This window comes from Acomys russatus, chromosome 28, assembly GCF_903995435.1.
Source record: "Acomys russatus chromosome 28, mAcoRus1.1, whole genome shotgun sequence".
In the NCBI taxonomy this organism is placed as follows: domain Eukaryota; kingdom Metazoa; phylum Chordata; class Mammalia; order Rodentia; family Muridae; genus Acomys; species Acomys russatus.
The window spans coordinates 14,832,686-14,858,181 of record NC_067164.1 but is presented as its reverse complement, the minus strand read 5'-3'; the positions used below and the strand labels follow the sequence as shown (position 1 = coordinate 14,858,181).

At 43.3% G+C, this 25,496-nt stretch overlaps 1 protein-coding gene across 1 annotated transcript in view; it reads right to left on the bottom strand.

Moving 5' to 3' along the window:
• Slc4a4 (solute carrier family 4 member 4) overlaps nucleotides 1-25,496 on the bottom strand; it is a 321,412-nt gene that overhangs the window by 284,371 nt on the left and 11,545 nt on the right. The gene's annotated exons all lie outside the window — the stretch shown is intronic.

The window sequence follows — 25,496 nt, the reverse complement described above, 5'->3', positions numbered from 1 at the left end:
GGTGTTCACCATTTTAACCAGTTTAATATTAAACTTCTTAGCATATGAAATAGTGGGGTTTTGTTACGGCATTTTTGTACACACAGATGCCTATCCTTTGCTCTTATTCCCTCTCCCCCACTGTAGTATTGACCAAGGCATGTAAATTTACCTCAGCTGGGTACCTATAAAGTAGAGACAAGAGGGCTAGAAGATTGAGTAAGGGTACCTCTTGGCTCTCAAGATGTTTTCTACCGTTTTGTTTATATGGTGTGGCATGCCATCTGCTCACTTCTGGAAGAAGTACTTCTCCTCAATACCTTATTTTCAATTACATGTTTTAATAACATTCACTCCATCTACCCGACTCTCCTCAAGTCCACCCACTTCCCTACTACCCAACTGTTTGTCTTTTTCTTTTTCTTTTTCCTTTTTTTTTTTTTTTTTCCCATCAAGGCCAATACGGGTTACCAACTACTCTTAGATGAGTGGCCTTCCACCACAGTGGAGTTCAATCAGCAGGTACAAAACTCTTTTAAAAAGTTTTTAAACCTGGCCCTCCCCCTCCCAGCATCTGACAATTTCCAATGGCTCAGGTAAGGCTAGGGGTACAACTTCAAGCCCTAATCCCCTCTCCACACTGGGACGTGGTCTGAGTTAGGCTTGCACGGGTCCTGGGCACGCTGCCACACTCACTGTGAGTCTATATGTCCAGGTGTCCTGCTGTCTCCGAGAGACACTGCTTCATCCAACCCCTCTTCTATAACAATCCCTGAGCCCTTGGAGGGTTGTGCCGTGTCCCTGTTCCAGTCGGGGCTGAGCATTCCTCTGTCTCTTACTCTCCACACTTTGAACAGTTGTGTGTCTCTGTGTTATTTACCACCTACTTCAAATAGAAGCTTCTCTGATGAGAGCTGACAGATTCAGTCACGCACAGGTATAGCCATGTCATTAGGAGTTGGTTTAATAATATGTCTATTTATCTGAGTAACAGCGCTGTGTCCTTCACCTAAGATCTTCTCGTTATTTATTGATGCAGTCATGTTTTAAATACTTGCCACCGAGTTCTGTGACAAGCACCAAACAAAGTAAAACTTTGCTATCTAATTCCATCCTTAGAGAAACCCACTTTACTTCTCATATATCCATGTCATTGTGTGTATTCTTTACCTTTGTGTATACAAGCTTCGCGGCACCATTTCTATACATGCATAGGCTGTCCTTTGAGAGTATTCATCCCTTCTTTTGTCTTTTTTAATCCCCTTCTCCCTTCGCCTTCTCCCCTCCACATCACTAATAGTCCCTCTTTTGCTCTCATGTCTATTCCCCACCCCTAGTTCTGCACATGCGCAGAACTGTAAGAGTCTCCTCTTCCATGTCCTTTCCCCGCCCCTAGTTCTGCACATGCGCAGAGGCATAAGATTCTCCTCTCTTGTGTCTGGCAGGTTTCACTAAACAAGATCTTCAGCTCCACTTTTACTCCTATAACTAATGTCGTTTTGTTTTTGTTATGGCTGAATGCAACTACGTTGTGTATACATGTCACATTTTCTTTATCCGTTCATCTGTCGATAACCACCTAGGCCGAGTCTGTACGGAGCATTTTAAATAGTGTAGCGGTAAATATGGGCACACAGGTGTCTCAGAAGGAAGCTGGCTTTGATGCTTTAGGGTGTATTCCCAGAAGAGATAGAGCTGTATCAGGTAATAGGTCTATTTTTTTAAGGAATCTCCATATTGATTTTATAGTGGTTGGCTCAGGGATAATAATAAGAATTGACAGATGAGACTGTATCAAATTAAAGTCTTCTGTACACGTCTGCAAACCCAGCAACCGTTTGTGAGGCTAAAAGAACAAGGTTTTGAATTTGATACCAGCCTTGGCTGCACAGTAAGATCTTGCCTCAAAATACAAATGAAAAGTAAGTGGCTAAGAGGCTTGTACACTTAAAAAAAAAAAAAAATAGGGTGACAAGCAGGGCAGCCTAGAGGATGAGAGAAAACATTTGCCAACTATTTATTCCACAGGAAATTTATATCCAGCATATATAAAGAACTCAAAAAAAAAAAACTGTACACTAAGTGAACAAGCAATCCAATCAATAAATACACAAATGAACTGGACATTTTTCAAATGCAGAACAAATGACTAATACATGGAAGAAAGCAGTATTGTTCATTAGCCATTAAGAAAAATCAAAATCAAACTACTCTTGGCATCCCATCTCATTCCAGTCAAAATGCCTTTAAAAAAAAAAACAAAACAAAACAAAAAATACTGGCATACATGGAGAACTTTGGTAAGTGCCCCTGAAAAACCAGAAGGCCACTGCAGGTCTCAAGAACAGTGACATCCTCAGGCTGATAGCCTCCTTTACTCTCCGCAGTCTTGCCAACTGTATAAACATTTTTATTTTTTTTTAAAGATTTATTTATTTTTATTTAGTGCATATGAGTGCTCTATCTGCAGAAGAGGGTATCAGATTATATTATAGATGGTTGTGAGCCACCATGTGGTTGATAGGAATTGAACTCAGGACCTCTGGAAGAGCAGGCGGTGCTGTTAACCACTGAGCCATCTCTGCAGCCCCAACATTTTTATTAAGGTATGCCCAGACCCATTTAGACCTCTCAGGGGCCTCAGCCTTTTAGCCTAGAGGTCACAAGCAAGTATGTGAGTCAGCCTCCTTCCACACCATGCCAGAGGCTAGGCCACACTGCCCTCAGCAAACCAAGAGTGCGCAGGCACCTTAGAGAACTTTAGCCCCTGGCTGTTAGCTTGAGGGGCGGGAGGAGGAGACTCCTAACGGTGGCAGCAGGTGTGTCCCTGATTCTTTTGCCTGCTCTTGATGCTCTTTTCATGCTATTGGGTTGCCTTGTCCAGCCTCCATGTGAGGCCTTTTGTCTTGTCTTATTGTATCTTGCTTTGTCATAGTTGTCTCTTAGAGGCCTGTTCTTTTCTGAAGGGAGGGAGAGTGGATCTGAGGAAGAAGAGAGGTGGGGGACTTGGAAGGAGTGAAGGGAGGAGAAACGGTTGTCAGGAGGTATTGTATGAGAGAAAAATCTGTTTTTGAGTATAAAAGTAAGAAGCAAAATAAAATATTAGCCCCGAATTCAGCATCCTTACCTGGACTCCAGCACCATGAAAGTGCCCACCACAAAGAGCAGTCTGTACCAACTCGTATATTAAACAGCAATGTTGCCAAGGTCTGCCTCGTTGTCTCTGCTGCTCAAGACTCAAGGAGGCACCCCTAAACCCACACTGGCCTGAATTTGTCCCAGCAATAACGCTTGGTGTCTGAAGAAGGCAATGCCAACAATTAACACATAGACATCATGGGAATACAATGGAATCAGCCTGTCAGTGTTGCTGCTGTCTGTGACTGAAATCCATATCTTAAATAGTAATAGAATGAGTGTGTTTCAAGCTGACTTCTCTAATGTGTTTTATAGGTGAGTTTTAGAAACGCAGTGTGTGACTTGAGGTCCTAATTTGCACGAGTCAACTTCTTTATAAAAAGTTGGAGCAGAGGGTGTTCCATTGGTAAATCTGGTCGGATTGGAAGTGGGGGTTCCCAGGACTGGCCTCCCTGTATAATGAAACGAAGGTTTGTTTGGTCTCCTGGCAGAGAGAAGAGCATCCCATACTGCAGGATAGGCTCCTCCCACCAAAAAATAACACTCCGATTCTGGCAGAATATATGGGAGACATGGCCACCAAATGCCATGTGTGAGCTGAGGTCCTAATTTGCACAGGTCAGCTTCTTTTTAAAAAGTTGGAGACAATCTTGAAAGTTTGAATATTAATGGGGTATTAATTGCTACTAAGAAACTAATGGTGGTTTTTATTAGGTATGAGAGTAGCGCTAGCAGTTTCTTTACTGTTTTTCCCCATTTTATGATAGTATATGCAATATATGCACATGTGTGCACCGTTGTACATACACACATACCAATGCACTAACATACCCATGTATGCACATTGAAGAGACCAGCTGGAAGGATGTCACATGTTTTCCTCCATGGCTCCCTCTTTTTTTTTTTTTTTCCCCCACCTCTCCTGTGTAAGATCTCTTATTGAATCTGAAGTTTGTTGTTTTGGCTAGTCTGGCTGGTCAGTGAGCTCCCAAAATCCACTTGTCCCCACTCTCTAATGCTAGGGTTTTACACACACACACACACACACACACACACACACACACACACACACACACATAACTGGCTTTAACATTCCAATTTCAGGGAAATGTGTATAGAAATAATAAGTAGTGAAATGCTGCAAACTAGGGCTTCCTTTAAAGTATCTCAAGGAAGGAAAATTAATAAAATAAAATATCCCAAGGAAGAAAACCGTCCAGGAAGTAAGGAAGTGAGAACGGACTGGCCACATGTAGAAACCGATGGGTGAACTGTGGGCACAGCTAATGTGGTGGAAGGGGCCCAGGGTGCTGTATCGTCCCCTTCCTCCATTCAAGTTTGAAATACTCCAAAGCAAAACCTTTTGGGAAACTTCCCACTTTAGTATGTATGGTATGTGTATGTGTATACTCATGTTTGCATATGTGGGGATGGTGTATGCCAGTGCCTGGACAAGAGGGACCCAAGACTGACATCAAGATCATTCTCCATTGCTTGGCCACCTTACTCCACAAGGAAGGCTACCTTAGTCAAACCCTGAGCTTGATGACATGAGAGTCTGGCTAGCAAGCTTGCTCTGGAGATCCCATCTGCACCTCCTGGGGCTTCAATTGCAGAGGCCAATAATGACCCCTGCCTCCCCGCCCTCTTTGTGGATTCTGGGGATCTGAACTCTGGTACTCACATCTGACCGGCAAGTGCTGAAGCCATCACCCAAGTCCTAATTTTGAAATTTTGAAAACCACCCCTCCCCTCTTCTGTATGACAAAAATTCATCACAAAAGAATCCATGAACACAAATCATTACCAAGACAACTTCCATGGTTCAAAGATGAATCTGTTCCCAGATAACTAAAAACCATAAAGCCTACAGCCATAGTCCTACTACTTTCAGACATCTGCTTTGTTTTGTTTTTCGAGACAGGGTTTCTCAGTGTAGCCCTGGCCGTGTCTTGGAACTCGCTCTGTAGACCAAGCTGGCCTCGAACTTACAGTGATCTCTCTGCCTCAGCTTCCTGGGTGCTGGGATTAAAGGTGTGTGCCACCACCCCCGGCCCAGACATAACTTACCATCTCAGCAGGTTCACTATGGCCTTTTTTTTTTTTTTTTTTTTTTTTTTTTTTTTTTTTTTGTGCCTCATACCCAAGCTCCCTCGTGGGAATACCAGACAAGCTTTGGCATACCTAATGCTTCCCAGCAGATGCAAAGCAAACGCAGTCTAGAAGGGCTGGCCAGATGGCTCAGTGAGTAAAGTCACTTGTAGCCAAGCCTGATGACCTAAGTTTGAGCCCCAGAACCTACATGGTCAAAGAAGATAACAGAATCCTGCAAGTTGTCCTCTGACCTCTCAACATATACACTATGTGGAACATATTCATAGACACAGAACTAAGTAAACAAATATATGTTCTGAAACAATTTTAAGCACACTTTGAACATTTTTGTTTGTTTGTTTGTTTGTTTTTTCTCAAGGCATGCTTTCCCTGTGTAGCCTTGGCTGTGGACTCACTTTGTTGACCACACTGGCCTCGAGCTCATAGAGATTCACCTGCCTCTGCCTCCCCAAGTGCTGGGATTACAGGTGTGCATCCAGGAGAACCTAAGTCTTTTAAGAGAGAGTTTAGGAGATCTATGCTTCTTAGCAGTGAGCACCTATAGTTTAGCTCCCTCATTTGAATTAAATTACATGGCAGGGTCATCAAGATGGCTCAATGGGTATAGACACTTGCTACACAAGTTGGACTACTTGAGTTCAATCCCTAAAGCCCACGTAAAGGTGGACAGAATTGATCCCTGAAAGTAGTCCTCTGACCTCTACATATATGCCATGACACCTACATGCCAACATGCACACGCGCACACAATAACTTAGTTAATTAATTAATAATCAAACTGCACGGCAAAACACAACAAAGAATGCAAATATTTTCAGTACCAAACACGGAAGCACAAACAAACCTAGTAATGCACTCCGGACGCAACTAGTGTGCAATCAACCCTGAATCATTACAGATTTCCCTCTGTACTTCATCCGACACACACGAGGACATAAGACTGCAAGGAAGCCCGTCAGGGTTCTTCCAAACCAAAGCAAGGTTTGTATGAAAGATTAACCTATGAAAGTCAGAACCGGCTACACAAGTCCACAACGGCTCTGGCAGGACAAAGAGGATGTTCTCAGTGGCAGCATATTCCCCACTTGTCCAACACAGGAAACTGATTTTTTTTTCTGGAGGAATATTATTCCAAGTGTTGGTTGTGTGCCAAAGGCAACTCATGAAATCCTACTTAGTGCAGTGTAGCCAACAAACTATAGTAATAATAAATATATCATATTTATATGTAAATACACAGTGACACAGGTAAATGATAGTAACAATAAACATAGTGAACTAACCACTTTATATGAATTATTTAACCCTCACGACAAGTCCATGAAGCCATTACTATTACTGTCTCATCTTACAGACTGAAAACTAAAGCTTCAGAATAGAAGCAAGTTGTCAAAGTCACACAGCTGTCCAGTGATGAGCACGTAACGACGCCAAGATTACTAAAAAAAAAAAAAAAAAAAAAAAAAAAAAAAAAAAAAGCAAGGTGCTAATGCTATTGTTTGAGGAACAGATCAAGTGAAATAAACTCATGTGGGTTTGTATGAAAGTGGATCCCTAAGCACCACTCCAACATTGCTTTCTGTTTTTGTTTTGTTTTGTTTTTTGTTTTTTGTTTTTTTTTTTTTTTGTTGTTTTTTTGAGACAAGGTTTCTCTATGTTATCTTGACTGTCCTGGACTCACTTTGTTGACAAGGCTGGCCTCCAACTCACAGTGATGCACTTGCTGGGATTAAAGGCATGTGCCACCACGCCCGGCCCGAAATTGCTTTCTACGGGGAAACGCATTTTGAGTTTCAAAGGACTAATAACTACATTGTGATGGCATTTCAAAAATAAGGTGGGAGCAGCGTTCACTGAGTCAGAACAGCTCCCAAGTAATGGAAACTACTGGAAAACTATCAGCAATGGCTCTAATAAACACTCCACCACATAATCAACCGTAACCCACTGAGGAAAACCTGCTCAGGAAGGAATTCTATATGCAGACTGTCCAAGGTAACCATTTGCACTAGCTTTTCTTTTTATCTCAAATATCACGAGCTGGGTGAACACGGTCATCTAAAAACCAGAGTGAAACCTCACTCGCTTCTTTGCAAGCTCGTCAGCATTGTGACTCTGCCGTCCTGGAGCGTTGGGACCCACTGTGAACTATAACCAAGTTGAATCCATTTCACAGGCCACGACAATGGAAAAACTGTTCCTTCGGATTCCTCTCAGAGGAAAACGCCCTTTGCCAAGAACAGTCTCTGAAGCAGTTAAGCTCACTCGCCCCCCTGTCTCCATTTTCCCAAACTCTCACACTCCTCCCAGCTTCCTACCTGCAGCCCAGCTGCCAAGAAGCAAGAGCCCAGGGTCTGGGGAGACCCATCTGACCTCTGTCTTCCAGCCTGCACTCACAGTTCCCAACAGCCCCAGCTAGGCACATCTGAAGGCCCCTCTCACTGAATAGGAGTGTTTTGCTCAGTTTTCTTAAGACTTGCAGAATCTTTTCTATTTAGAGTGATCTTTGAGAGGGCAGCATACAATAAGCACCCATTCCCAAAGCTATATAAATGTCACTTTGTTAGTAGCCAAATCAATTATTGCTGCATTGTACTATTGATTTGCTGCATTTTGACGTGAGGGCTGACATCTATTCATTAGTAGAAATACCCTGTTATTCAGTCTCAATAAAAATCAAACCACTAAGAAAAAACAAACTGTAATGTCTTGGCAAACCTAAAATGGCATCTCTTCACCCAATTCTGGCTTGCACGCACATACACATTACCCCCAACCCACCTTGTCCTACAAATATCTTTGTCCTGCCTTTTAATTTAAATTTCTTTTTGAAAAACAGTAATAGATTTTTCTGAAATGAATATAACTCAACTCACTGCATCCCTGGGTCTGAAAAAAAAATGAGTTTAGTATAACTTGCATCTTTTGATTAGGGAGAGAATCCATGAGACAACACACAAAAGTAGGCTGAGCAGAAGATGCACAGTGCAGAGCTGGTAGAAAGCACACGTAGATGGCACTAGTACACACTGAAGCCTTTCACTTGTCCCAGACAGGCCCAAGTTCATGGAGGTCAGCTTGCTAAACTGGAAGCAAGAAGACTGAACCTCGCTGTCTGGCTCCAACACTCATGCCATGCTGCCTCCACAGCACAGAATGAAAGAAATAACTCTTATCACTTTTCCAGTGTCGCCTTCAAAAAGTCATCTCAAGGTGTCTGCCAGGAACGCAAGATGAGAGAAGCTTCTTCTAAATGCAATGTACCAAGTGGAGCACCAAGCAAAGAAGCCATCAAGCACATAGCTCTTGACACGGCTGAGTTCAGATTTCTCAACACCGCTGATAATGCTCAGAGGACTGACTGGGAATGTAGCTGAGGACTGGCCACAACCCAGCTGGGTATTTTTGAAAGGTGGTCACCCTTGGAAACACACACTGCTTGTATAATATTTATGGCTAGAGGGGAGGGGGGAAAACCTTGAAAATGATTCCACATGCCAATTTTTTTATGATCAGAATGCTTTTAAAAAGTAAAGATAAATAACAAAAAAGAAGAAGAAGAAGGAATGTATCCCAGGGTCTTCATGAATTTATCTTCAGCAATAACAATCTGAAACTCATGATTACCTAAAATAGACGTGAAAAGCTGGGTAGATGAGAAATAACATTTTATCTTGTGTAGTAAAATCAACTGACTCTGAACAAAGCCAGGGAACAAACCTAATGACTAATGCATGTGCCCATAGGGATTCAGTTTGCTGGTCTATTTGGGTGAGTGGCTCATGATCGTCACAATGACCCACAACCTTGTAGTATTTTTACCTCACTTCACCTAGGAGGAAATCCAGTCCCAGGGCCAGATATGACCAGCCAGAAGATACAGGGTCTGACAGGAAAGATGGAAACTCACACTCAGATCTTACGCTAAAACTGATGAGCATATGTGCCAGATACCTAAGGGCCTGGCCCAGGGCTCACTGGCTGCTGTTGTCCTGGGTTGAGGGGGTGGGCCGACTGCAGAAGGAACCAGAAGGTGGGGCTGTCTGTGAAGGATCAGATGCACAGAGATGCCACCTCCTCAGGTACCAGATCCATGGAGCTGACACTGATGTGGCTGTGACCAGGGATAAATGAGTGTTTTTGTGACAATGAGATGTCTTTGAAAGCACCACCACCTCAGACAGCACCAAAACACATAGCTCCTGGTGATCCAAAAAAGCATCAGAAGACCTCAAAGGAAAACAAGAAAAACAGAAGCACACAGGGCCATCTGTGATGCTTTAGTGTATCCAGTATAATCACTGAGACAGAGGACAGAAGGACACACTACGTGACTTCCAGACTTCTATGACACCATGGTGGTAGTCTAGGTATGACTCTGGGAACAGCAACAATTCCATATCGTCTGTTTATTTTTCCAACATGTGTAAGAGATATGAAGGCAAGTATCATATTGAGTCCAGGTTAGGGGTCACATGAGGTAAACAAAAGGTTCTAAGAACATTAGGAAATCATACAGAAGCAAAAAGAAAAAAAAAAAAAAGAAAAAATGGAAGCCAAGCTCCCAGCAGTGAGTCTATTTCCCTGGATAAAGCTGCTACTGTGAGAGCTGTGGATGCTCACAGCCAGCACCGGGGATAAGTTCCAGGAGCCCAAGGTACCCTCCTCACTCTACAGGCTAAAAGACAGGGTCAGGCACAGCCAGAGCCCCGAGCAATTGACCTCCAGCCACAAGATGTTCGAACTATTGGCCCAGGATGCCTTACAAATACTATCATCACTTCATGCACATTGTATGATGATATGAAAGAATGAGAAAACAATAAATGGATCCATCATTGCATCAACTCCCCTGATTAGGAAATGCTAACGGGCTAGAAAATCCACAGCATACCCAAAGCTTTCTCCCTCCATCCCTGGCCTCTCAACAAAACCATCATCTTCTAACAGCTGTTGGTCAATGTCATGCCAGGGCTGGCATACTTTCTGAAGTACTGTGTACAGGGATGTGTGAGCAAAGTCAGGAGAACACAACTGGAGCACTTTTCCATCTCCTAGCGTACAACCAACTGAGCCCAGTGCTCAGGTTTACTTGTCCAGTCACCAACACCCAACACCCCAGAGACCCGAGGGTACTATAGAGGGATGTCTGACACATAGACACCAAGGAAACAGTCACAAGGGCACTGCCAGAAAAAGCCAGAGAGAGCACTGAGAAAAGTACAGAGATGAGCGACTCAGCCTGATACAACAGATGCCAGGTAATGGGCACTTAAGCCAGCAACCTTGACGTCTCATATTTCTGGAGGATCGAAGTGTGGGAAATCCCAGATCACAGCACTGGCCAATCCAGGTGCTAGTACCGGTCTTGTTCCTGGGTTCGGATGACCATGTTCTCACTATGAACCTCCGAGCAGAAATGAATCTCTCATATATAAAAGCTAAGTTCTCTACGTAAGATGGACAACATGGTGGCAAAGGGGGCTAATGCCTCCAGCAACCTGGAAGGACAGCTTTCTATAGACTCAACGCAAAAACAGAGGCCATCCTATTCCTGTTTTATTGGTGCTTCATTTACACATCAAGAGCTGCTCTCATCACCACTCGGTACTTCATAAGGCAAAATACGGGGTTGCCACTACAAAGCACACTGCCAAGCATGGTGGTTCATACCTATAACACCAGCACTCAAGACTGAACCAAGACAAGTGTGCATTTGAGGCCAGGCTGGCCTACATAATGAGCCCATCTCAACGAAAGATAAAATAGATAGTATACAATGAAAGGGGAACAAAAGTAAACAAGGCACGGATGTTTGCAAGCAGCCTCTCAGGCTTTGTCAACTGCTAGCGCTCTTCTTGTTCTTATGTACCCTCTCCCCAACACGAGGGAAGTCTCTATCTGATAGTTACCACTCAGCTTGGCTTTCTAGGATCTGTCCCAACCCGTCTGCTTACTAGTACCTATCCCACCCAAACAAGCTCCCAGTTAGATACATACCATACTACACACACACACACACACACACACACACACACACACACAAACCAACAAATTCAGTCAGGCAGAGAGAAACAGACAGACATGCCCATTACCAATGCACAGTGACACAAGCAACATCTCTGTCCTTTTGAAATGGCCGACCACCAGCTTGATCACCTAGTCTCCAACCTGTGCGATGCCTCTAACTTCTCTATCCCATGATGCTTCGATCGGAATGTATCTCTGCCCTGTGGCCCCAGGTCCAGTCCTACTTACCACCTCCACCCTTCTCTGACTCATTTCAGCTTGCTTCTCTAATGGGAGGTGAGCACTGGGATTCGCCCTGCCCCACCCCACCCCCGCCCCCACAAATGGCCAAGCCCCTGCCTTCCTAGCCTCAGAAGACTGGGCATCCTCCTTGCCGCTCTCCCAGCCAAGCACAGTTCCGCCTAGATGCGGTCCCGATTATGAGGCTTTGATTACTGTAGTGACTGTATCACATCCACTTTGTGCCCATCCAAGCAAGAAACCTACGCTGAATCACAGACTGTTGCGGGGGGGGGGGGGGGGGAGGCCAGGGGGGAGAGCAAGGAATTCCAACTGAAAATACAAATACTAGGAATGAGAACCTCAAAACATCAGGCACCTTAAATACATTTGAAATTAGACCTGCGTTCTCACTGCAAAGGGACAACAGAATCCAGGCTGAGTCCATGGTGGCAGGCGCACTGCACACGCAAAGGCTACACAGCGTCTATGTTGTCTGTGTGGGCAGCCAGTGAGACATCAGACGGTGTACTGCCTTCTTTGATGACGTCACAGGACAGCCATCACAGTACTGGGATCCAAGCTCCAATCATCCACAAGAACAGCAAGTGCTCTTAACCACTAAGCCATCTCTCAAGCCCCTTGGTTACATCATCATCATCACCACCACCACCATCATCATCATCATCACACTTGAAGGCAAGTCTTCAAGTGACTAGAACAATTAGTAACCTATAATTTTTTTTTCTAAGTGTGAGCTCCCCTGAGCTTTCTCCCTTCTGCATTAGCTATATATTGATATTGTCACTGCTCAAGTCTTGCTTAGGCAGTTATTTCTAAGAAACACAGTCTCATCGCCAATTCCCTGGTCCCCTGGCTTTTATAATCTTTTTTTTCCAAACGCATATGGACTTTATTTACTTATAATAAATGACATACAGTAAGAACTGTTATGAAACAATCAGGAGAGCCATACGTAAAAAGTTACATTCAACATGTTTAGCTCATCTGTATTTGGCAATCCTGAGGAAAACGCTATCCATCCTGTTCCGTCACTGTGAGAAGGCATCAAGGACAAGGCAGGCCTTATTGGGGTTTGCTTCCAGGTTCAAAGGTGAGTCCATGATCATCCTGGCGGGGAGCACGGTGACAAGCAGGGAAGCATGCAGGCAGACATGATAAGGAAGAAGTGTCTGAGAGTCCTACATCTGAATCTGCAGGCAGCAGGGAGAGACAGCCACTGGGCCTGGCAGCAGCTTTTGAAACCTCAAAGCCCAGCCACTGTGACATATTTACCCCAGCAAGACTACAAGATACCTAAGCCACGCCACACCTCCTAATCCTTCTCAAGTAGTGCTGCTCCCCAATGATTAAGCACTCAAATGCATGAGCCGATGGGAGCCATTATTATTTAAACCACCATAGTAATGATAGCAAGAGAGGCAAAATATGCCTCTTTCATGAGCACCCTAATTGGTTATCTAATATAAAGTGGTCAGCCCTGAAGCCAAAAAAAATATACACTCAGTAAGGTGCATTCATATTTCTGTAATAATATATGTAACAATAATAATCAAAGAAAATAAGACTGTCAATTTGATAATGATATGGGGATTAGGGGAATGAAGGAAAGAAAAATGATGTAATTACATTTTATTTAAAATATATCAAGTAAAAGACATATATGGAAAATAAATTAGTAATAATATATAATAATAATAATAAATAATAATAATAATAAATACATATACATTGGATGCAAAGTAAACTAAACTCAAAGGAAAGACACAACTTCATCAACATTTTCTGAACCCCTCAGCTGGGCTCTAGGAGTTAACCGAGTAGGCTGAAGTCTTTTCTCATTCACAGCGTCTCTATGGATGCCAAAGTTCATTCCTTAAACCAGATAATGGTTATTCATCAGCCTAAAGACAGATCATGCTGACCACAACCTCTCTCACTCTTTAGAGAAAGATTATGAGTTCTAGATATGTGCTGCCACTTGTCCAAAGCAGCCACTGGTGACTTCACAAGAGTGTCAATTATATTCAGCCAGCATCCCCGTCCTCAGGTAAGTAACCAAAGGACACAGAGTGACCAACCAGATGAGCTCCTCAATGGAGGTTACAAAGAGTACCCAAAATCTGCATGAAAGCATCACAGGAAAACCAGGCTTCAAAAGACAAAGGTGGGGCATAGACAGAAATAAAGAAATAGACAAGGAGGTCAGGAGAGAGGGGATGCTTAACAGCTAAAGATTCCCAGAGACGGTCATGGGCAAACCATGAGAGCACTAGCACCCTCCGTGAGCCACAGAATAACAGAATATAGTAGTAGAACTAATAGCAAACTACAATAGTAAGAATAAGTGAAGCTGGAGACCACTGTGTTCAGTTAAGAAAGCTAGACTCAGAAAAGCCATTATCACATATTTCCTCACATCTAAAGAGAGACAGACAGACAGACACAGACACAGAGACAGAGAGAGAGAAAAGAATACATAGAAGTAGAAAGAAGACCATAGGAAAGAGGAAAAAGACCACTGGGAAAGGGGCAGAGGAGAAAGGAGGTACTGGCAGTAAGTATGGTTAAAATGTGTCCTACACCAAATAGTCAAAACACTAAGAATGTAACATTTATATAATTAATTCCTGATTGTGTCATGGTTCTTCTTGCTATAGGTAGTTTATATGTATATTATATGTAATAATATAAATGTATATGTAACAAATAAAAAATGTTTAATTAATTTTAAAAAGCTCATTCTTCAAAAAAATGTATCATACATACATGGAAATGTCCCAAGAAACCTCATTTTATACAACTGGTGTGCACTAATTTTAAAAAAGCTTAAACTAATAGCAATAAAAAATAGTCAGGAGCTGAGCAGAGGTGGCTCATGCCTAGGTGGCAGAGGCAGGTGGATCTCTGTGAGTTCAAGTCTGCCTGGCCTAGAGATGAGTTCCAGGACAGCCAAAGCTACATAGAAAAACCCTGTCTCAAAAAATCAAGATGATGATAGAAGAAGAAGAAGAAGAAGAAGAAGAGGAGGAGGAGGAGGAGGAGGAAGAAGCGGAGGAGGGAGAGGAGGAGGAGGAGGGAGAGGAGGAGGAGGAGGAAGAAGAGAAGAAATAAAATGCCAGAATCTCCTAAAAGCTGTAAAAAATAATGGATCAAAGGGGAAAACATAATTTATCTTCTTTATTTCCAGGCACTCATAAATTTCTGTCATTACTAAAAACATTTTCATTTCAGATCACTAACCACAACAGAAAAGTCAGCTATCTTTAAAACCTAAATCTACTGTGGCTTTCCACAATACTTAGGGAAGAAAAAACACACATATGAAAACCAGATACTGCACATCTTGAGTGCATATAACTGCAGAAAGGGACTGGCAGGCTGAGACGCTTGTAACAATCTCAAGAGAGACATCAAAATAAATATGCAAAGTGAATCTCATAGAGCTTAGGGGTGACTGCAGTCCGTGGTACACCTTTACTGCTCGTGTGAAAGACGAGGAGAGTCTAGAACTGCCACAGCATCTACTGAACTCATTCTAAACTTGAACCCATTCTTACCCCTTCCTTGTAGCCAGCCATCTGGTAGACAGTGGCATAGGCCACATACTACAGAGGGCTCAAAATAACACATAACTATTGAATTAAAATGCTACAATTAATCTCAACAGTCGAAATCATACTGCGAGGCTGGAAAGATAAGTCAGTGTTTTAAAAGAAACTGGCTCTTCCAGAGGACCTGGGTTCAATTCCAAGTACCCACTTGGCAACTCACAAGCATCGGTAACGCCAGTTCCGTGTCATACTTAATCTGATCATGGAAGAAGAAACAGTTTTAGCCTAAAGAGCATGGAACCATTCCAAATGTTTTTACTTTTCATAACCAAACATCCCAAATAATTATGCACCAATTTCAAGTCTGAACATAAGAGAGGTAAAAACGAAGCACTCATCCAAACCCTTGACCATGCCTTAAGACTCACCTTAGATTTAATTGAAGGTCATCTGTAGCATCTCTGGGGTCCTCTAGTGCTAGTGAGTGGGAAACTACTCAGGCATCCCAACTTAACTAGACTTCTCTGTTGTCTATGCAGCCCAACACAAAAGAGTCCAAAACTGGACACAGTGGCACATACATAACCTCAGAGACTGAAGATCTCAAGGTCAAGGCCAATCTTGGCTACATAGTAACAGAATGCAGTCATTTGAATGAGCATGGCTCCCATGGCTCATATATTTACATTCTTGTTTTGTACTTGGTATAACTGTTTGGGAAGGATTAGGAGGTGTGTCCTTGTTGGGAGAGGTGAGTCACGAGAGATGGGCTGGGTAACTGGTTCTTGTTCGCTCGCGCTCTCTCTCTCTCTCTCTCTCTCTCTCTCTCTCTCTCTGTGTGTGTGTGTGTGTGTGTGTTGTGGTTTTTGTTGTTGCTGTTGTTTTGCTATGTGAGCAGCACACCTGCCCACCCACTGCCATGCCTTCCCCACCACGACGGCCGTGGGCTCACCCTCTGAGACTGTAAGCACGGCCTCAGTTAAATGCTTTCTTTTTAATAAGTTGTCTTGGTCATGGTGTTTTGTCACAGTAATAAAAAAAAAAAAGCATATAAAGCACATCTGGTCACAGAAAGAAGAGAAGATTTAACACGATAGTGATGCAAAAACAGACAACAACATACAACTGACAAATCAGTAGATGAGATTGTGAAATCTCAGGATACACAACCAGAGCCAAGGCAGGGTGGTGAACTGTCACAGCGCATCTCGCTTCCAAAAACCCTTTCTATGTAATCAGCCAACAGCATATCTGGAGATCTACAGTAATGACTGGTTTCTATCACTTTTAATCTTTCAAAGGGGGGTGGGGGAGAAGCAAACCTAAACCTTCTCAACCTCAGATGGTAACAAAGGGGAAAGACAGCTCTCAGGCACTAAGGTTTTTTTTTCTCTACATACATAAGCTCTGCCTTCACAAAGCTCTTAGCCACACATGGAAGGCCATGAAACAATTCAAAGGGTGTGCAGGGGCCAGCTGTGTTCCTTTCCCTCCCAAAGCATCGTCCTTGCCCACCTCAGGGGGCAATGATCTCAGCAGATGCACTAAATGGCCTATTTCCATTTTTAAAATGCATTTCAAATCAGAGGTCCTGTCTAAATATTTTTACTGAAAAAAGAATAGAAGAATGCTAAATACCTGCCAAATTATCAATTTGGAGTCAGAGTTGACACACATTCGGCCCTTTGGACATACTCTCCTTTAAGAATATGGAAACCCACTCAGGAGGCAGAGGCAGGTGGATTGCTGTGAGTTCGAGGCCAGCCTGGTCTACAAAGCAAGTCTGGGACAGCCAAGGCTACACAGAGAAACCCTGTCTCAGTGGGAAAAAAAAAAAGAATATGGAAACCATTGTGAACCTGACATTTAATGGCTCTCTCTCTCTCCAGCAGGATCTGGAAGCAGTTGGAGAAAGGGAAAGAATATGTTGTATTAACAAAATATGTTGTATTAAAAATAAAATGTTTTAATTAAAAGGAATACAGAAATACACCTGACAAATTTATCCTCACTTGAATTACAGGAGGGGATTGTTTTGTTTTAAGAGATTTATTTATTTATTATGTATACAATGTTCTGCCTGCATGTGAGGCTGCAGGCCAGAAGAGGGCACCAGATCTCATTATAGATGGCTGTGATCCACCATATGGCTGCTGGGAATTGAACTCAGGTCCTCTGAGCCATCTCTCCAGACCCTACAGGTTTTTTGGTTGTTGTTTTGTTTTGTTTTGTTTTGTTTTGTTTTGTTTTAATAATCCTGAAAGGTGCCATCAAAGGATCCTATGCCTAAATGTAAGCTGAATTACAAGTGGCAGTTGAAGTTGCCTTGGCCTTCTAGGCATGTTTTATTCAGACCTCATGACCAGCGGCAGATGAAACGGATTTGATCTCTGCCTCTTCAGATTTAATATACTGTGGTTAAACGTGTGCACTGGTTTCCACTGTATCATTACACTTTCCGATAAAACTAAAGCACCAGACTCTTCAGAGGTGGTATCCCTGAGTCAGCAGGCTCTCATTTCCTTTTCGCTCAGTTTTAGAAGAGTAGAGAATGGTTATTTGGGGTTTGAGAAAAGGGAGGACCTATGAGCTGAGTGAGCTGGGAGTAGGAGGCCCTGAGGAGGTCAGGTGGGTTGGAATTTGCATGAGTGGTGACTCTGTCCTTGCAGACAATACCTGCATTAGCCAGGCTAATTCCAGGCTTGTTTGTGTTGCCAGCGTCAGGAAGTCTACTGATTAGCTCTCTGGGGAGACTGAGAATGAAGTCACTGTGGACTGCGTGGAAGGCCGTCCATAGCTCAGGTTCTCAATCTTTGAGATAGGAAAGAGCCAGGCTCCTGCTTTGAGAGCAGTTAATCCCCTTATGTTTTGAGCAACTTACCACACAACAACAACAACAACAAAAAAAAAGGAAGGCTATGGTAACTATTTCTGACGAATGCTGAGTCTATGATAAGTACCTTTAAAGGCAGAACTAGATTCCTTGTCATTTTAGAGAGGTGGAATGCTAGCAATTACTCAAGTGTTGACTCACACATGTTTACCAACACAAGCAGTGTTTAGTAACCCAGAGGTCTTCGGGCCTACAGTTAGGCTTTAGAGAAGTCCATGAAATGCCAGGTATTGTATAGTGTGTGTGTGTGTGTGTGTGTGCGTGCGTGCGTGCGCGCGCGCGCACGTGTATATGCATGTGTCTTTTATGGGAGAGAAATGCATTCAAAGTATTTGTGATGGTACTAAGGTTTTAAACGCACAAAACATTTAATATGTGGACAGCCCTGGCTGTCCTGGACTCACTTTGTAGACCAGGCTGGCCCCGAACTCACAGCAATCCACCTGCCTCTGCCTCCCTGCGTGCTGGGATTCCAGGTGTGCACCACTGCATCCAGCTTGGGGGAAAACGTTTTCAAGTAAGTGTTTTGCATCCTTGGTTATTTTTCACTTAACCCTGTGACTAGAAACCAGGACAGCACTGAAAATGCCAGTCACCTTGGAAAACAAAGACACCTCTAAAAATAAAAATCAATCAACGTTTCCAAGCTGTAACGTAATGGCTTCCTGGTACACAGAAAGACATGCTTGCTACTCTACCCCGACATGGGAGCTGTGGCCATTAATTATTCAGCATTGGGAAAGTGCTCTGAGAATAAGACACTAAGTGCTAAAAAACATCATCAATTTTGAGCAAACCACATGGAAAGTGAGCTCACTGGGGTTGCTGTGGGAATGGAATCTTCAGTATAAAGGCCCCTGCTTTCTTTCACCTTGCATTTAGACCATTAGACCAAAGAGCTGACACCCGAATGGCGCCTTCCTTCCCTCTGGCCAAACTTTGAATGCCTTGTGGATACAGGCTGGTCCTCGATTTCCAGTGGAAATATAAATTCTAATGATGTGGTTTTCCTGGGATTTATCATCTTTACGTATTAGGCATCCTTTCTTTTCTACATCTTACCTAAGTTATCTGGCACAGGGATGTTATTGGAACATTTCACTCATGAAACTTGTAAGCAGTTTAAACTCCGGTTTAACGTACTTCTTCGGCATAGTTTCAGCAAACATTCATGCACGTGTCCATGACTGTATGATACGTACAGTTATGTAGTTATACAGAACTGCTTAAGCTCCATTTTCTAAATGGAAGTAATCAAGAAGTCTGTCTAACTACCCAAGAGTTCTGGATGAAGAGTTCACCATTAATTGTAACCTTTTCTAGTTTGTGTTTATTCATTTTACAACTCCTAACAAAGACTGACTTGTGTTTCGTCAAAGCATAACTAAAACTTGCAGGGCTGGGAAGAGAGGGCTTGGCAGTTAAAAGCACTGGCTGCTCTTTCAGAGGACCTGGGTTGGACGCCATGCACACCCATGGCAGCTCACGACGATCTGTCACTCCAGTCCCAGAGGATCTGATAACCTCGTCTTGCTTCCACAAGTATCACATACATGTGGTGCACAGACATATGCAGGCAAAACCTACATACATTTAAAAACAAAGACATACAAATTGAGAGACAGACAGACAGACAGACAGAGCCCACTACAGGTAGGAGGAGGAAATGAAGAAAGAGTAAGAATCGCGGGAGGAAGGTAGCAGAAAAGTAGGAGAAGAGGGGACATTAAGTAGGGCTTTGGGGGATGGAGGTTTTTTTTCTGCCTTTTTGTAAAAAAAATAATAATAATAATAATAAGTCATTCTCAAGCAGAAGTTATGAGACAAACATCTTGAAAGCCACCACACACTAACTGCACTGAACCTGGGATTAGACCCACAAGGGCAGAAGGCATTCCTGCCTCCACCAAGTTTGGGGTCGATATTCTTGCTCTCTATTGTCTCCTGCAAAGTAAGAAACGAAACCGTCTACCCAAAAGTCATGGTGCTGTTCTTGAAACTTAAAAGCTACGCCTGCCTAACTTTCTTGCATATGGGCTGTCTGCCTATTGAAGAGTATCCCACAGTTTTCTTAAAAGGTTGTTTATGTGTTCTAACTCCCAAAATGCAGCTCTAAGAGTCACTGTCCTAATTTGCTTTCAATGGTCGTGATTAAAAACACTGACCAAAATCACCTCGGGGGAGAAAAGGACTTATTTCAGCCTACAGGCCACAGTCCGTCGTTCAAGGAACCAGGGCAGGAGCTTAAGGCAGGAATCCGGAGGCAGGAACTGAAGCAGAGGCCATAGAGGGTAGAGGCGGGCTGCGGGCTGCATACTCACTTGCTCAGTTTGCTTTTTCATACAACCCAGGATCACGGTCCAGGCATAGCCCCACCCACAGTGGGCTGGCCCCTCCCACATCAATCATTAATCAAGAAAATGCCCCACAGACACGCCTACAGGCCAATCTATTGAAGACTTCTTTAATTAAGGTTCCTCCTTCCCAAATGACTCCATTTTGTATCAAGTTGTCAAAAACTAATCAACACAAACATTTTTGCCTTTATAAAGAGCTTACTATGGGATGAGGTTTTGCTACTCACATTTAAACTTTAACACATGTTTACATATGTACTAGTTAACTTTAACTATTTTATCCATATTCATTCTTCCCAAACAGTCTCCAGCCAAATACTAAAGAGAGATCCTAAGTATGTTCAGTTTTCTAATCTCAATAGGTTGTTAAAAAAAATTTTTTTACTAGTTGCTGAAGTAAGATCTCCATTACGCTCATGTGTCAGAACCAATAAATAACTATGAAATTCTGCATGGAACCCAGAAGACTGTTCCACTAAAAAGTATAGCTAATGCCCAAGAATTAAGGTAACACAAAATTTTGCATTGATTCAGGCTGATGCTGTGTGTCACATGATCTTCTCCTTCTAAATAGCAGTGAATATGCAAATATGTAAATAAATAATAATAAATACGTAAGTCAACTAGTTTTCATGGATCACTCCTAGCATTCTCATTTCTTTCAAAAATAAATAATAAGGCTCCTATGAGTAACTTGGGCTGAAGTAGAGATTGAATTCAACAGAAAATCTTTTTTTTTTTTTTGAGACAGGGTTTCTCTGTGTAGCCTTGGCTGTCCTGGACTCACTTTGTAGACCAGGCTGGCCTCGAACTCACAGCGATCCTCCTGCCTCTGCCTCCTGAGTGCTAGGATTAAAGGTATGCACCACCACGTCCAGCTCAGCAGAAAACTTTAAAAATACAATTTGGGAGCTAGAAAGGGGGGTCACTGGTCAAGAGCAATTGTTCTCTTGAAGAGGGCCCAAAGTTTGGTTCCCAACACCCATGTGGGGCCGCTACCAAATGTCTGAAACTCCAGCTCCAGGGGATCCGATGCCCTCTTCTGGCCTCTGCAGGCACCTGTATTCATGTGCACATACGCACATACAGAAGCATAATTAAAAATATAATAAGTCTTTTTAAAAGACCATTCCAAGAAGGAATTGCACTCTCTTCCACGCAGCTAGCTCCAGGGGGATAGGCCAGTCATTAGATATTGATTCACACATTTCATGACTAATGTTAACAGTGCAATCAGACAGTCTTAAAAAAAGAAAGAAAGAAAGAAAGAAAGAAAGAAAGAAAGAAGAATATGACATAGATACCATATAGGGGAGCCCATTTCAAAGTGCTTTGCACTCATGTCACTAATGAGAACACAAAAACTGACCAAGGGAGTTAACCATGTCTCCATTAAGTAGGAGATGAACTAGCAGAGGCTAATGCCCACGAGAACATTAATTTAACTCAAAACCAGATTTCTAAAATACTCTAGGTGTCCTACTCTATATTGGTGTGATTTAAATATTGGAACATTGTTTAAAATAATTCCTGAATGTTTAAGGAACAAAGTCATTTAACTGTCAGTGTTACCTCCCTTGTTTGTAGGCGCTCACATCTTCACATAGCACCAGGGCAACATGTGAGATGAAGACTAGACCCGCCATATGTCATAAGCTCCTTTCCTTACAGCTAGCTCTCCTGAGCTCTGCACAAATGAACAGAATGACTCTGCTTCGATAGAGAGTGCTGTCTGTTTTTCTTTGATGGAAGCTAAAATATCTCTCTCTCTCTCTCTCTCTCTCTCTCTCTCTCTCTCTCTCTCTCTCTCTCTCTCTCTTAAAAACCTTGCCTTCCATAAAAGTCAAATATTTTAAAATTTAACATCAGTACTTATTCCTTCCTGACCTTTCCCATAAACATGTGTAAATGATTAGAAGGCACGCAACGCATTATAATGCATTAGAACGTCCCTAATATATTGCCAGGTATTTTCTTCTCAGTGGAAGAACTAGGAAACATTAATAGTGATTATGTTTCCCATATTTGACCACCTCCCCTTGGTGGGGATGCCTGATGGCACTCAAAGAAAGAATAAGCAGGCTACCAAGATGAGACTTGATAGCCTATGACCATATAGTGGAGGAGGAGGTCCCCCTCGGTCTTAGACCTAGGAGAGGGGAATAGGGTGAAAGTGGGAGGGAGGAATGGGAGGATACAACTGATGGGATAACAATTAAGTTGTAATCTGAATAAATTAATTAAATTTAAATTAAAAAATAATGATTATGTTTATAAAGCACTTAGTTTCAGACTCACAAGAGTCATATTACAAAGGAGGAGGGAGAGCTGGAAAACACCAAAGGAAACTTCTCATGTACTTTTCTAAGTACTCTGTGCCCACTAAATCACTTAAGCCATGGGAATTGAGTGGGGTGAACTAAGCTAAGAGCCAGGAGCACAAAGCCACCCGCCACAACGCCTCCACAAGCTGCCCTGTACAGCAGGGCTGGTTGATACACAGTTCTAAGGCCTGTTCCCCTCACTTCAAGGTACGACACCTCAGGAATCACTGGCAGTCCCTCTAGGGACCCACTGAAGCCTTTGTGCTCCTGTCATACACTCCAACTTCTGCTTTCTGTTCACTCCTCTCCCCCTCAGCCAAGTATTGTTCCTCAGCACAAGACCCTGTAGACTATCCGTGAAGCCTCAGAAGCTGCTCAAGGTACACACGTCAGGAGACAGTCCTGCAAGTAGGATTCGGGCGCGCAGGCCCTCCGGCTCCAGAGCCGACAGTTTTACGCAGCACTAGAAAGAACTGACTGTCACAGAGGACACAGAAAATTATAGAACTTTTCACCAGCCCCAATGGTACAAGGAGGTTTCAGTAACAAAACTGAGAGTGGCAGGAGCTGAGCATCTTCCTGAGACCTGCTCTTACTCCCAGCACCTGCCGATTATGCTCTCGGCCTTCCTCTCACGCCCTTGACACAGACCTTTGTTGATTATCAGTGTCTCCGTGAGGGTGTCACTTTTCTCTCCAAGATAGAAGTATCCACACTTTATAGTTTTTTTTTTTTAAAGGTGCCAGAGCTGTCTAATCAGACAGTAAGGCATAAGAATATGGACAAATTGGTTAGCAGCAACGTAGCAATCACTCTGCACATCTCCACCGTGGACATGCTCACACAACTGCATAATGAGGACAGAGAGGCAGGCAAAACGGAAAATCACTTAATGTCTCGTTAAGATGGGAGATAAGGGTAGGCAATTCATTTTATAATGATGAACATCAGAAATGTTTTAAGACAATTTTACTTTGGACCCTAATTAGGTAAGCATCAGTAATCAGAAAATCATACTGAAGTGAATATTTGACACAGCAACAATAGTAGGTAAGTGGACCGCTCCTGTTAACTCAAGCAGACAGGTTCACAATTTCCCAGAACCGGGCTCCTCAAGATAACCAACTCCCCTTCTTTGACCCCTTAGACTGTGCATCCCTGACAGGCCAAGCTGCGGGTGTTGGCTCCATCCCATTTCTGCCCAAGGCACTACCCTCCTAAGCACTTACATCCCTGGACACCATCTGCAAACTGAACCCTGGGTTTACACTTAGAGCCATCCTCCAAGCAGAACCCACTGGAAGCCTACAAGCTCTAGCCTGCTTTTGCTGCTGCTCTGGCTTTAATAAGCTGTTCAAGCCCGTATGTCCATCCGCCACAGAAGCTAAGAGCTGCAGCCAACGTGGGAAGATGTCACACTGGACTTCCTAAGATCTAATTTGTGAACACATTGTCACACTGAAAGAAGTTTTAAAACACAATGACTCCTATGGGCGTTAAGTGTGGGGTGTGTGTGTGTGTGTGTGTGTGTGTGTGTGTGTGTGTGTGTGTGTTTATGTGTACACACATTTATACAGGCACACACACCCATGCATGTGCATGTAGAGGTCAGAGGTCAGCACTAGGTGTCTTTCTCTCTCTCTCTCTCTCTCTCTCTCTCTCTCTCTCTCTCTCTCTCTCTCTCTCTCTCCACTTCATTTTGGATACAGGGTCTGTTTCTGCTCCTGGAGCTCAGCAATTGGCTACAGTGGATGAGTTCCCAGGATCCTCTTGGCTTTTTGCACAGGTGCTGGAGACCCAACCTTGGGGACCCCTATTTGTGCAGCGCATACTTTGCCCTCTAAGCCAACCTCCCACCCCTTGACAACGATTCATAAACTTTTAGGAAATAAAATTTACCGCATTCTTGGGGTGGGGCAGGGAGCAAATAATCTATGCCTGGTGGAATTATCTCAAACCAAGAAATAATATGCAATAACTTCACTAGTGGCAAAGAGACTGGGTTCGGAGCAATTTCACAACGTCTATGTGCTCATTTCACAACCTTGTGGGCAACAAGGCACACAGTGTCTTCTGGTCAAGGTAAGAGCTGAGACAGGACAAGCCAGGAAAGAGACACCATCCCAGAAATTGCCACGATCGAGGCTCAGTGACATCTTATAGCAGCACTAAAGAAGAGAGAATTCCACACAATGACCAGTGAGCCGAGCGGACAGAGGTCTTTGGAAGGAGAACGGCTCCAGGTAAGGTGATGGATAAAGAGAGACCTGCCCCCGGAAGATTAGAGTTGTGCCCTAAGTGCGTCCATTTTCTTCAACTGTGCGAACCCATGAGTCCCCTGGAGATCTCCCCAGATCTTCTCCCTTTGGAGCAGCCAGTTTCTCAGTGTGATAAGCAGTTCTGACAAGCACCCACTACATTAGATGCCCTTGGTTATGACTGGGGCTCTCAAGCTACCCACAATACAGTTCCTCATGTTGTGGTGAACACCACCCATAAAATTAATTCCGTTGCTACTTCGCAACTGAAAATTTGCTGCTGTATAACTGATATACAGGGTGTCTGATAATGCTACCCCTGCGAAAGGGTCGTTCAACCCTCAAAGGGGTCACGACACACACGCCGGTTGAGAACCACTGGGCTATGGCTTCTCCTGCACTCCTTACGTGCCCTGTACTTCTCTCCACCTTTCCAACCATATCAATCGTGAAATATAGGATAAAATCCCCTAAGGAGTATTCTTTTCTTAACATATGTCTTAATTGTGTACATGCGCGAATTAATGTTTTGCCTGCATGTATGTACGTGCACCATGTGTGTGTGCAGTGCCCAGGGAGGCCAGAACATGGCACTGGATCCTCTGAAG